Below are 12353 nucleotides of genomic sequence, written 5' to 3' on the forward strand. Positions count from 1 at the left end.
TGATTGTACTTTAATTTGATCTTTGATTTCAACTTGATCTTGGATTTCTTCTTCAAATCAATGAAAGTTTGTGAGATTTATTTCCTTTGAATTTACCTTTATTGCAATTTCCTTTAATTCTTGAATGTTTGATTTGAATTTTAATCTTTGCTTCAGAAATTGTTGAATGATTGAATTTCTTCTTGATTAAACTTGAAATGAATATGTTTGAGATTGAATTTGCTTTGTTTTTCAATTCCACCATGATTAGTGAGTAGATTAGTTGCTAGGGAGAAGGGGAAACATGCTTGGTTGATGATTTTTGCTAGTTGATGATCCTTGATTGATTGAATTGTTGTAATTAAATTGGTTGACATAGTTGTGCATGTGATTAATTAGACTAGGAGTGATCAACTTATAAGATTAATCTAGATTGCATTGCAAATTTCAATGACATGAACCCTTGATTTGAGAATTGCTTTAATTGATTGAATTTGATTGTGATTTTCCTAGTTAGCCATTCATAGTGAACCCTAGCTTAGCTTATAGGAGATAGCTTTTGGATTCCTTTGGTTGCACCTATTGTTTGTCCTTTGTAATGTTTGAATTGATTGAGTGATCCATCAATTAGCATAATCATTGATCTTGCATGTGGAACCTATATCCCTAGTGTTTAGTATATTGAATTTCTCGATTTATCTAGCTTTCTCAATACCTTAGTTACCAACCATATCTTTCTAAAATCTTCGAAGTAGCTTAACCTAGGCTATAGCTTACACCTGCTCATTCCTTTGGGTTTGACCCTTGACTTACCATATACTCGTATTAGGTTGGTCGAGTGTTTATGAATTTTGTTTGGCTCTAGGGTAGGGTAGAAAATGACCTACATTTTCCCTACGTCGAAAATGGCGCCGTTGTCGGGGAGTGATATTGGTGCTTCGTTATAGTTGTTGAGTCTATTTCATCTTTAATTGAAAATACAAAAAGATTTTTCTTTTAGGCTACACTTGTAGCCGTGCTATTAATCATTTCTTTTGAGATTGCATGCATAGAGCACGTGGTCGTTCACTAGTGCCATTTGATCCGGAAATTGAGAGAACTATTGCAAGAATAAGGTTTGCTAGACAATCTTTGAGTCCTAGCACTTCAAGTGAAGAAGAACCACAACAAGAGGATCAAGAAAGAATAGGAGAAAATCCAAGGGTGGCGTTGAAAGAATTGGGGATTCCCGGTGCATATAGATTTGAGAGTGGGATTGCTCCACCTATAACACCGGAAAATGATTTTGAAATAAGGCCGGCAATGATCACTTTGATAGAGAGGCGACAATTTAGTGGGGCCAAGCATGAAAGCCCGCTAAATCATCTCGAGGAGTTCGAAAAATATTACTATACTATCAAGGTGAATGGAATTTCCCATGAATTCATCCGTCTCAAGCTTTTTCCCTTTTTCCTCATAGGGCGTGCCTTGGAATGGCTAGAAAAGGAGGTCAAGCCGAATTCTCTAAAGACATGGGATGAAGTGACCAAAGAACTTCTATCCCGTTTCTATCCACAAAAGAAAACGGCGAAGGCTAGAGCTTTGATTCAAGGTTTCAAGCAAAAGCCTAGTGAGATCCTCTATGAAGCATTGGAGAGATACAAAGAGTATTAAAGAGAATGTCCTCACCACGGAATTCCTACTTACCAATTTATTCAAGTTTCCTATGGAGGCCTTAGTCCTCAAGGAAAATCATGTTTAGATGGAGGAGCCGGAGGTCCTATCATGAACAAAACGGAAGAGGAAGTGGTAGACATAATTGAAGACGTAGTGAGGTACTATAGAGATTGGCAAGATGGAGAAAGGGAGTCAACTAGCAAGAGTAGCTCTTCGGCGTACTCAGTTAATCATCTAAATGCAATCAACAATCTATCCTCACAAATGACAATTTGGGGAAGGAAATGTCCGCTATCAAGGCGAAGTTGGAAAGTGCTACCTACCAAGTTTCAAGTCTTCCCTCCCAATCTAAGGGGAGAGGTATGTCTTCTAATTCTCAAGCCCTTCCCTCTTTTAGTAACATGCCTAGTGGATGCTTGTTATGTAATGATTGTGGATCGTATGATCATGATGTTTCTAATTGCCCTCATGCATGTATGGATGTTTGTGATGATCAAGAGGGAAATGTGAATGAGCATGTGAACTATGTGTCAAACAATAATGAATTCTAGGTTTGAGAATCAAAGAGGTCAATGGAATAGGAATTACAACAACCATGGCAATTTTGACAACTACAACAAAGGTGGTGGTAATAGGAACCATGGGAACCAAAATTTCCGAGGTAACTATAACAACCAAGGTTATAGTAGCCAAAATCAAAACCAAAATTATGGTAATCATAACCAAGGTTATGGTAACCATAATCAAGTAGAGGTAATTGGAACAATCAAAATAGGGGAAATTTTCAAAATAATTCTCAAAGGGGTCCCCCACCCGGATTTGATCCAAAGACCCAAAATGATAATTCCTATGTTCAATCTTCTTCTTTTTCTTCTCATAGGACTAATTTGGAAGAAATCGTTGAAAACTAAACAAAGTTGTTGAACACTTACATGGCCGTACGTGATAAGAAATTTAATGAAATGATGACTCATAATAAGATGCTTGAAAACCAAATTTCTCAACTTGCTAATGCTTTAAAAGACCATGCTAGTCCTTCTTCTTTACCTTCCCAAGGCCTAGATCCCAAGAGATCGGTCAATGCTATTGGTACAAGGAGTGGTAAGGTTCTTGAGGAGAGTTTTCCTAAGAAGAGTGAGACCAAGGAGGCCACAAAAGAGGTTTTGGTAGAATATGAGAGAGATGGTGAATCTTTGAATGAGGTTGAGATTGAGAAACCTAGTGAGGTGAGAGTGAAGAAAGAAATTGTGAAAACCAAGCTTCCTTATCCAAAAAAATTAATGAGACACAAGTTGGATGAACAATTTGGAAGATTTATTGACATGCTCAAGCAACTTCACCTTTCTCTACCATTTACCGAAGTTATCACTCAAATGCCCAACCACGCAAAATTCCTCAAAGACATTTTGAGCGGTAGGAGGACTTGTGATGTTGTAGAGACGGTGAACTTGACCAAGAATTGTAGTGCAATCATAATGAACAAGATTCCACCTAAGCTAAAAGACCCCGGAAACATTCCATCCCTTGTGCCATTTACAAAATGCAAATCGAGAATGCCTTATGTGACCTAGGAGCTAGTGTTAGCCTTATGCCATATTCGGTGTACCAAAGGCTTGAGCTAAGGGAACTCTTACCTACTAACATCACCTTGCAATTGGCCAATAGGTCAATTAAGTTTCCTAAGGGTAAGGTGGAGGATGTCCCTTTGAGGGTTGGGAAATTTGTTATTCCGGTGGATTTTGTGGTGCTTGAGATGGACGAAAATGCTAGCATTCCTATCATTCTAGGGAGACAATTCCTTGCTACTTTGGGTGCTATGATATATGTGAAGAGTGCTAAAATTTTACTTAAGGTAGGTGATGAGGTGATAGAATTTGACTTGAATGATAGTATGAAGTATCCAAGTTCTTCTTTAGAAAATTGCATGTTGATTGATTCTCTTGATCATGTTGTGTCTTCCATGCATGAGAAATTGGTCACCTCTAACGATGTTCTTGATCATCTTTTGTTGAATAAAGAAAAGATTGGTGCTCCTAGCGAGGAGATGGCTTTGTATGAAGATGTGCTCAATGGAAGCCTTGAGGATGTTGAAGAGCAAATGTGTATGAGCATTTCTAGCCAAGAAGCGTTGCAAATGGCTACATCAAAGGAAGGTAAGGGTGTTCCAATGGTTGAGCTCAAACCTCTTCCATCACATCTTAGGTATGAATTCTTGGGACCCAACTCCACCCATCCCGTGACTGTTAGCTCCACTTTGAGTGAGCGCAAGCTCAAGAGTTGTGTGTTGTTTTGAGAAAGCACCAAAGTGCTTTGGGTTATACCATTGATGACCTCAAAGGTATAAGCCCCGCTTTATGTACACATCACATAACCCTTGAGGAGGGTGCTCTACCTTCTATTGAGAGGCAACGAAAGCTACATCCCCAAATAGGAGAGGTAATGAAGAAGGTGATCACCAAACTTTTGGATACAGGAATTATATTCCCCATCTCGAGTTCTAGGTGAGTCTCCCTCGTTCATGTTGTCCCAAAGAAGGGAGGCATGACCGTCGTCGAGAATGAGAGAGGTGAGCTCATTCCGACGAGAACGGTAACGGGATGGAGGATGTGTATAGACTATAGACGTCTAAACACATCCACAAAGAAAGATCACTTTCCCCTTCCTTTTATTGATAAAATGCTTGAGATACTAACAAGGCACAAGTTCTATTGTTTTCTTGATTGTTATTCGGGATTTTTCCAAATCCCTATCCACCCGGATGACCAAGAGAAAACAACCTTCACTTGTCCCTATGGAACATTTGCTTATAGGAGAATGCCGTTTGGTCTTTGTAATGCTCGCGCAACATTTTAAAGATGCATGATGAGTATATTTGGAGATATGTTAGAGGAGGAGATGGAAATGTTTGGCAAGGTGTAAGAAGGTGAACTTGGTTTTGAATTGGGAGAAGTGTCATTTCACGGTGGAGGAAGGCATAGTCCTTGGCCATAAGATTTCTCACAAGGGGATAGAGGTGGACAAAGAAAAAATTGAGGTTATTGAGAAGCTTCCACCTCTGGTCAATGTGAAAGGAGTGAGATCTTTCTTAGGACATGCCGGGTTTTATAGAAGGTTCATCAAGGATTTCTCGCTCATTGCAAAGCCCCTCAATGATATTTTTTAAAAGGATGCTGAGTTTGTATTTGATGATAAGTGTTTGGAAGCATTTAATAAGTTGAAGAAGGCTCTAATCTCTACTCCAATTGTTCAAGCCCCAAGATGGGATTTACCTTTTAAGTTGATGTGTGATGCAAGCGATTCGGCAATTGGAGGTGTCTTGGGTCAAAGAGTGGAAAAGAAGCTCCATATGATCTATTATATGTCCAAGACTCTAAATAGTGCTCAAAGGAACTACACCACAACGGAAAAGGAGTTTTTGGCTATTGTTCATGCTTTTAAGATGTTTAGTTGTTATTTGTTGGGTTCCAAGACCATTGTCTTCACGGATCATGCAGTTCTCAGGTACCTTTTTGCCAAGAAAGAATCCAAGCCTAGGTTGATCCGGTGGGTGCTCGAACTTCAAACTTTTGATATTCAGATTAGGGATAAGAGAGGACCAGAAAATGTTGTGGCGGACTATCTTTCTCGCCTTGAGGATTCTCAAAATGCTTGATGACTTCTTATATGCTATTGAGGCAAAAGAGCTCCCATGGTTCGCCGACTTAGTGAACTTTCTTGCATGTGAGGAGTTTCCACCTTCCTTTTCTATGAATCAACAAAAGAAGCTTAAGAGAGAGGCAAGACACTATGTGTGGGATGATCCCATCTTGTACAAACGAGGAGTCGATGGCTTAATTAGGCGTTGTGTTCCAAATGAAGAGGTGCCTAGTGTTTTGAAGATGTGCCACTCGGATCCTAGTGGTGGCCATATGGGCATTTCTAAAACCGCCACTAAGATTCTTCAAAGTGGTTTATGGTGGCCACATCTCTTCAATGATTCATGGGGTTTTGTTAAGTCATGTGATCGTTGTCAACGAGTTGGGAATATCTCCAAGCGAAATGAGATGCCTCAACAACCTATCCTTGAGTTGGGGGTATTTGATGTATGGGGAATTGATTTCATGGGACCGTTTCCCTCGTCTTTTGGAAATCAATATATTCTTGTGGCGGTGGATTATGTGTCTAAATGGGTTGAGGCCATTGCTTCCCCAACAAATGACCACAAGGTGATAATGAAATTGTTCAAAAGGATCATCTTTCCAAGATTTGGTGTGCCTAAGGATGTGATAAGCGATAACTGTTCTCATTTTATTCACAATGCCTTTCAAAAGATGTTGCAAAAGCATGGAGTTCATCAACGATTTGGCCTTCCATATCATCCTCAAACAAGCGGCCAAGTTGAGGTTTCCAATCTTCAAATCAAGTTAATTCTTGAAAAGACGGTTGCAAGAAATAGGAAGGATTGATCAGACAAGTTGGATGATGCTCTTTGGGCCTATAGAACGGCTTTCAAGACACCTATATGTACCACTCCATACCGCCTAGTCTATGGCAAATCATGCCATCTCCTGGTAGAACTCGAACACCGTGCTTTGTGGGCAATCAAGAAGATAAACTTTGATTTAGCAAGTGCGGGGGAGAAAAGGTGGTTAGATCTTCATGAGCTAGAGGAGCTTCGACTTGATGCTAATGATTGTGCTAGTACTTACAAAGCTCGTTCCAAGGAAACTCATGATAAGCTTATCAAGAAGAAAGAGTTTTGTGTTGGTGATAAAGTTCTTCTCTACAATTCAAAAATGAAGTTGTTTCCCGGAAAGCTCATGTCAAGATGGAGTGGTCCTTACTTGTTTCAAAACGTCTTTCCTAGTGTTGTTATAGAGGTTTCAATGATGGATTCTTCATCTCCATTTATGGTCAATGGCTATCGACTCAAGAAGTATTTCGATGGTGCTTTTGTTGGCCTTATTCACATATTGCTTCTCCGACAACCACCTTAATAGGTGGAGAACATCGAGCTATGACGTTTAACAAGCACTTCCGGGGAGGCAACCCGGTTTTCTAACCCTTTTCTTTTGATTTTTCATTTCTCTCTATTTCTTTTATTTTTAATAACTTTCCTTATTTTTATTTGTTTTCTTGATTTTAGGTACCACGAGATTGAATCGATGATGATATCCAACAATTTCGGTGTTTATTCAAGGTTTCATGAGGTTTGATTAAACTTAGGTGAAGGAGTTTGTTGGGGTTACATGCTCTCGTCTTTGCATTTTCATGAATTTTTATTCACGATCGAGTGATTTTTGAACTAATTTTATGTGATTTTTAAGCATTCGATCATGACGCTTGTTAACGTCAATGAGAGCGCAAGCACGAGAGTATGTTTAAGAGCGAAAATTTCTCTCCCTAGTCTTTGTTTGGTGCGCACGCATGACAAGGGAATAATCGCGTCGTCAAACGACTACACCTAGATCAAATACAATTTATACAACCTAAACAAACCTAATACGATCAGTATAAGGCAAGCATAGGGGTCGAACCACAGAGAACGGATAAACACCACCAAATGTTATCGACAATTAAGCTAGTCCGGAATAGGAGATAAATAAACTAAAGTCTAAAAATGCTAAAACAAAAAATAAAACATTAAGGGAAATGGTTTAGGTATAACATTCACTTGAACATAAACAAAGGCATAGAAATTGAATTAATTATGAACTAAACATGCTCAAATATCGAAATAAAGGATCCAATCTAGCTGCCTTCCGGGGTCAATTGGCTTCTCCTAACATAGCCTCTATGTTTCCACATTAGAACCATATACTAGGAGGTACTATTAAATAACAATCGATAATAATGAACCTTAACTAAGTCAACTTCCGTTCCTTGTTAGCAAAGATTCACCTTTAATCACCCAACAATGTGCACTTACAAGAAGATTAAAGAATATCAAGCATATAAAGACTTTAATCACAAATTAAATCAATTCTAAACCTAGAACATGCTCAAGATCCAACTACACCACAACCATCCCCTTAATGGGGAAATTACTCACTAATCATGATAATAACAAGATTAATTAACAAATAACCAAGAATCAACATGATTAACAAGTAATACCAACAACTAAAACAATAATAAAAAGAAAGCAATAAAAATAGAGGAGAGAGAGTTAGAGATTCTCATTGATTGAAAATGTAAATCTATAGAAAAGATGATCAATTCCTTCTTCAAAATCCAAGTTCAACAATGGTGAAACCCTCACTTTCTCTCTCTAAACTACCCTAATCCTAAGCTAAACCTAGAGAGAGAAGCTCTCCTAAAACTAATTAGAGAGTAGAATAATAGCTAAAAAAATAGGTTTTTCCTAATTACCTCAAAAATGGGTATTTATACTAACTTAATAAAACTAGGAAAATAGAAAAATAAAAGAAGAAAAATAAATAAATAAAGAAAAGGAAATAAAAAGAAAATAAAAGAGAAAAGAAATAAGAAAAGGAAAAGGAAAAAGAAATAAAAAAATAAAAGAAAAAGGAAAATAAACCCACCAATCCCCCCAAACAATCAGACCCATCTTCCCCCTTCTAAATCGAAGATGGCTGCTCAAAAATGGTGGAATAATCCCCTACTTCACACCCATCAAACAAAATCAGCATTCATCAAGCTTCAATCAATGCCGTTCATTATTATCAAGAATCGTCATTAAGCAAGCACCACCGTTCGATCTTCATTAAAAACCATGTGTGAAGCTTGTGGAGTGGTTCGATCGAACCAAAAGTAGGTTCGGCCGAACCATGGGTTGGTTCGATCGAACCATGGGTGTGTTCGACCACTCCTCTAAAAATCAGAAAACATCGAATGATTCTGCTTGTTTTCGCCCTTTTAATTCGACCGAACTTCTCAATGGGTTTGCTCGAACCCAAATGAACTTGCATTTCTCTCTGATTTGGGGCTGTTGCTGTGCGAATTGGTGATGATGTGGCGCAATTGTTGCTGTAATTGATGCTGGTGGTGGCTGCTCTGTTGCGTGCAGTGAGGTTGGAACAGGGGCTGCTCTGTGGTTTCGGTGGTGAGGTGGAGTTGATTGGTGGTTGTTGCGAGGTGAGGGTGGTAATTGTGGTCAGGTGGCATGATGATTGATGGTGGTTGGTGCTGGTGTGCGTGGCGTTTGCTGGGTTGCAGGCTAGAGGAGATTGGGTGTTGTTGGTTTGTGAGTTTGGTGGGCTGCTGTGTGCGTGAGGGAGTAGGGGAGTGAGATGCTGTAGCTTGGGGTGGTGTAGGATAAAGAAGGGTGTGGTGATGGATAAGGGGCAGCAGGTTTGTTTGGCATTTGGCTCAACTTGGAACCTGAACTCACTTGACATAAAACCCGAACCCCTACACACTAAACCGAGAAAGGATTGGGACAAAGAAAAAGAAAAAAATAAAATAAAAATAAATAAAGGACGAAATAAAACAAAACCAAGACAAATAAAATAAAATAAATAAAATAGAAATAAATAAAATAAAAGAAAATGAAATAGAAAATAAGAGACATAAAACTAAACTAAAAATAATTAAAACTACGCAAGCAAATAAAATAAAATAAAATAGGAAAATAGACTAAAACTAATAAAATAAAGAAAATAAACTAAAACACACTAAAATTACCAAAATAAACTGGAAACTTTATTAAAGAGAAAACAAGAGAATAAAAGAAAAAATACGAGAAAACAAGCATGAAAATAACCTAAACACTACCCCTAGGAGTGATATAAATGTCACTTATCAAATTCCCCCAAGCTAAACCTTTGCTCGTCCTCGAGCAAAGCTAAGGCAAAAGAGAACAAGATGGAATTATTGAAAGCAAAAGAAACAAAATAGAAACAAGGAGAAAGAATGTACACTAACTCACTGTCGTAGGAATCACGGTTGTTTTTAGCTACAACAAGCCCTTAAAACCCCAAAGTCGCCTATGAGGACGAGTGAGGTCTCGTGAGGGTTTCCTAAGAGCTTACCCCACAATTCTTGACAAAAACCAAGGCAAGGCAATGAAAGGAAAAGGAAAAGAAACACGAAGAGAAAAAGCAAAACACAAGCTCATATACGGACAATAGATAAGGACAAGTACTAATGAATGCAAACCTTTCTAAATGGATAAATGTATGCACGTTCCAAGATGTCAATGGTTGATTGAAACATAACACATGCTAAGCATAGAGAACTACTTAGGACTCAATCCACCCTAGCCCCAACCAATCGGGCCACGTTCTCTCCACTAGCTTCAAATCAACCCTTAAGCTAGCTTCTCAAGATTCCACGAAGGAACCGGAAAAAGATAAAGAAATGAGAAACTTTGTGAAGATAATCCCGACGTCTCAACTATGCATACTCTCTCCATAGGTTTGAAGTCTATCTCCCTCCATCGTTCTTTTAACCTAACCCACTAGAGTCTAAGGGTCTTTTTATTGGTTGTAACGTAAGCCTAAGGGTTAAGGCGGGGTAAAAATTTTAAATTTGGTGATAATTCCTAAGTGAAGCAAAAAGTGCGGCCGACACTTAAAAACACTCAAGAATTCACTAATTATCAAGCAAAAATACCACTAATGCCATTCCCCCAAGCTTATTCAACACAAACACACAATATTCCTCCCAAGCTTGAACAAAGCATTGTCCTCAATGCTTAAACTAAGGAAGAAAATGAAACCAACTAAAATATTTTTGTTTTTTTTTTCATTTTTTTTTACTTTATTCATTGTCCTTGCCTTTTTAACTTTGGACGGCTTTTTCTTGAAACTTCACTTGATTTTCATATTTCTTTACAAGCTCAACTCTAACCAAATCTCAAAATGCATCTTGTTTATGATCAACAACTCAAAACTCAAACCTCACATGCCAATTCTTCACTAACTAAAAGGGTTGGTAAACATAGGCCATTAGGTTTGTAACATGGTTTAAACAAGAGCGGGAAACATAAGCTCAAATTGGTTAGCAAGTAGGTTTATGCACAATAGAAAATCAAATTTGTAACAAAACAAAAAGAAGATAAAGAAAAAAAAATGAGAAAGAAGTGCTCTTTTCCTCCCCTAGAGTGCTTCGGTCACGATCTTGGGAGCTATAAGTCAAAACAAGGATCAAGACATGCATAGCTAAGGATCCAAATGTGCCACATAACAAAGTGATGAAGGCTAGAACAATGTTACCTCACACGGGATTATAACTAAGCAAATGCCAACTAAGGGTGCCAAATCCACAATAGAGAGCAACACCATCTTACCACATACCACGTGAACTAGGGCTTCATGGATTCCTAAAAGTTCTTAACCCGGCTACCATAGCATGTAATATCCTAGAGTCAACCAATGGCACTCTCAAACCGTGCACACATTAACCACTACAATTTTAGGTCAAATTCACCGTCTCTACAACATCACAAGTCCTCCTACCGCTCAAAATGTCTTTGAGGAATTTTGCATAGTTGGGCATTTGGGTGACAACTTCGGTAAATGGTAGAGAAAGGTGAAGTTGCTTGAGCATGTCATTAAATCTTCCAAATTGTTCATTTAACTTTTGGGTTTCACAATTTCTTTCTCCACTCTCACCTCACTAGGTTTATCAATCTCAACCTCACTCAAAGATGCATCATCTCTCTCATATTCTACCAAAACCTCTTTTGTTGCCTCCTTGGTCTCACACTTCCTAGGCAAACTCTCCTCAAGAACCTTACCACTCCTTGTAAGAATAGCATTGATCGATCTCTTGGGATCTAGGCCTTGGGAAGGTAAAGAAGAAGGACTAGCATGGTCTTTCAAAGCATTAGCAAGTTGAGAAATTTGGTTTTCAAGCATCTTATTATGAGTCATCATTTCATTAAATTTCTTGTCACTTACGGCTATGTAAGTGTTCAACAACTTATTTTGGTTTTCAATGATTTCTTCCAAATTGGTCCTATGAGAAGAAGAAGAGGATTGAACATAGGAATTATCATTTTGGGTCTTTGGAGCAAATCCGGGTGGGGGACCCCTTTGAGAGTTATTTTGAAAATTTCCCCTATTTTGATTGTTCCAATTACCTCTACCTTGATTATGGTTACCATAACCTTGGTTATGATTACCATAATTTTGGTTTTACTTTTGGCTACTATAACCTTGGTTGTTATAGTTACCTCGGGAATTTTGGTTCCCATGATTCCTATTACCACCACCTTGGTTGTAGTTGTCAAAATTGCCATGGTTGTTGTAATTCCTATTCCATTGATTTCTTTGATTCTCAAACCTAGAATCATTATTGTTTGACACATAGTCACATGCTCATTCACATTTTCATCTTGATCATCACAAACATCCATACATGCATGAGGGCAATTAGAAACATATGATCATATGATCCACAATCATCACAAAACAAGCGTCCACTAGGCATGTTATTAGAAGAGGGAGGGGGTTGAGAATTAGAAGACATACCTCTCCACTTAGATTGGGAGGGAAGACTTGAAACTTGGTAGGTAGCACTTTCCAAATTCGCCTTGATAGCGGACATTTCCTTCCCCAAGTTTGTCATTTGTGAGGATAGATTGTTGATTGCATTTAGATGATCAACGGAGTACACTGAAGAGCTACTCTTGCTATTTGACTCTCTTTCTCCATCTTGCCAATCTCTATAATACCTCACTACGTCTTCAATTATGTCTACCACTTCCTCTTCCGTTTTATTCATGATAGGACCTCCGGCTCCTCTATCTAAACATGATTTTCCTTGAGGAC

At 38.4% G+C, this 12353-nt stretch overlaps 1 non-coding gene across 1 annotated transcript; it reads right to left on the minus strand.

Annotated features, from left to right (window-relative positions):
* Positions 1 to 1549: 1549 nt before the first annotated feature.
* On the minus strand, positions 1550 to 1655 carry LOC145573380 (small nucleolar RNA R71). The gene has a single exon (XR_014097423.1). It is a non-coding gene; the product is annotated as a small nucleolar RNA R71 (small nucleolar RNA).
* Positions 1656 to 12353: the final 10698 nt, after the last annotated feature.

Source organism: Chenopodium album, chromosome 12 (genome assembly GCF_948465745.1).
Source record: "Chenopodium album chromosome 12, dcCheAlbu1.1, whole genome shotgun sequence".
NCBI lineage: Eukaryota > Viridiplantae > Streptophyta > Magnoliopsida > Caryophyllales > Amaranthaceae > Chenopodium > Chenopodium album.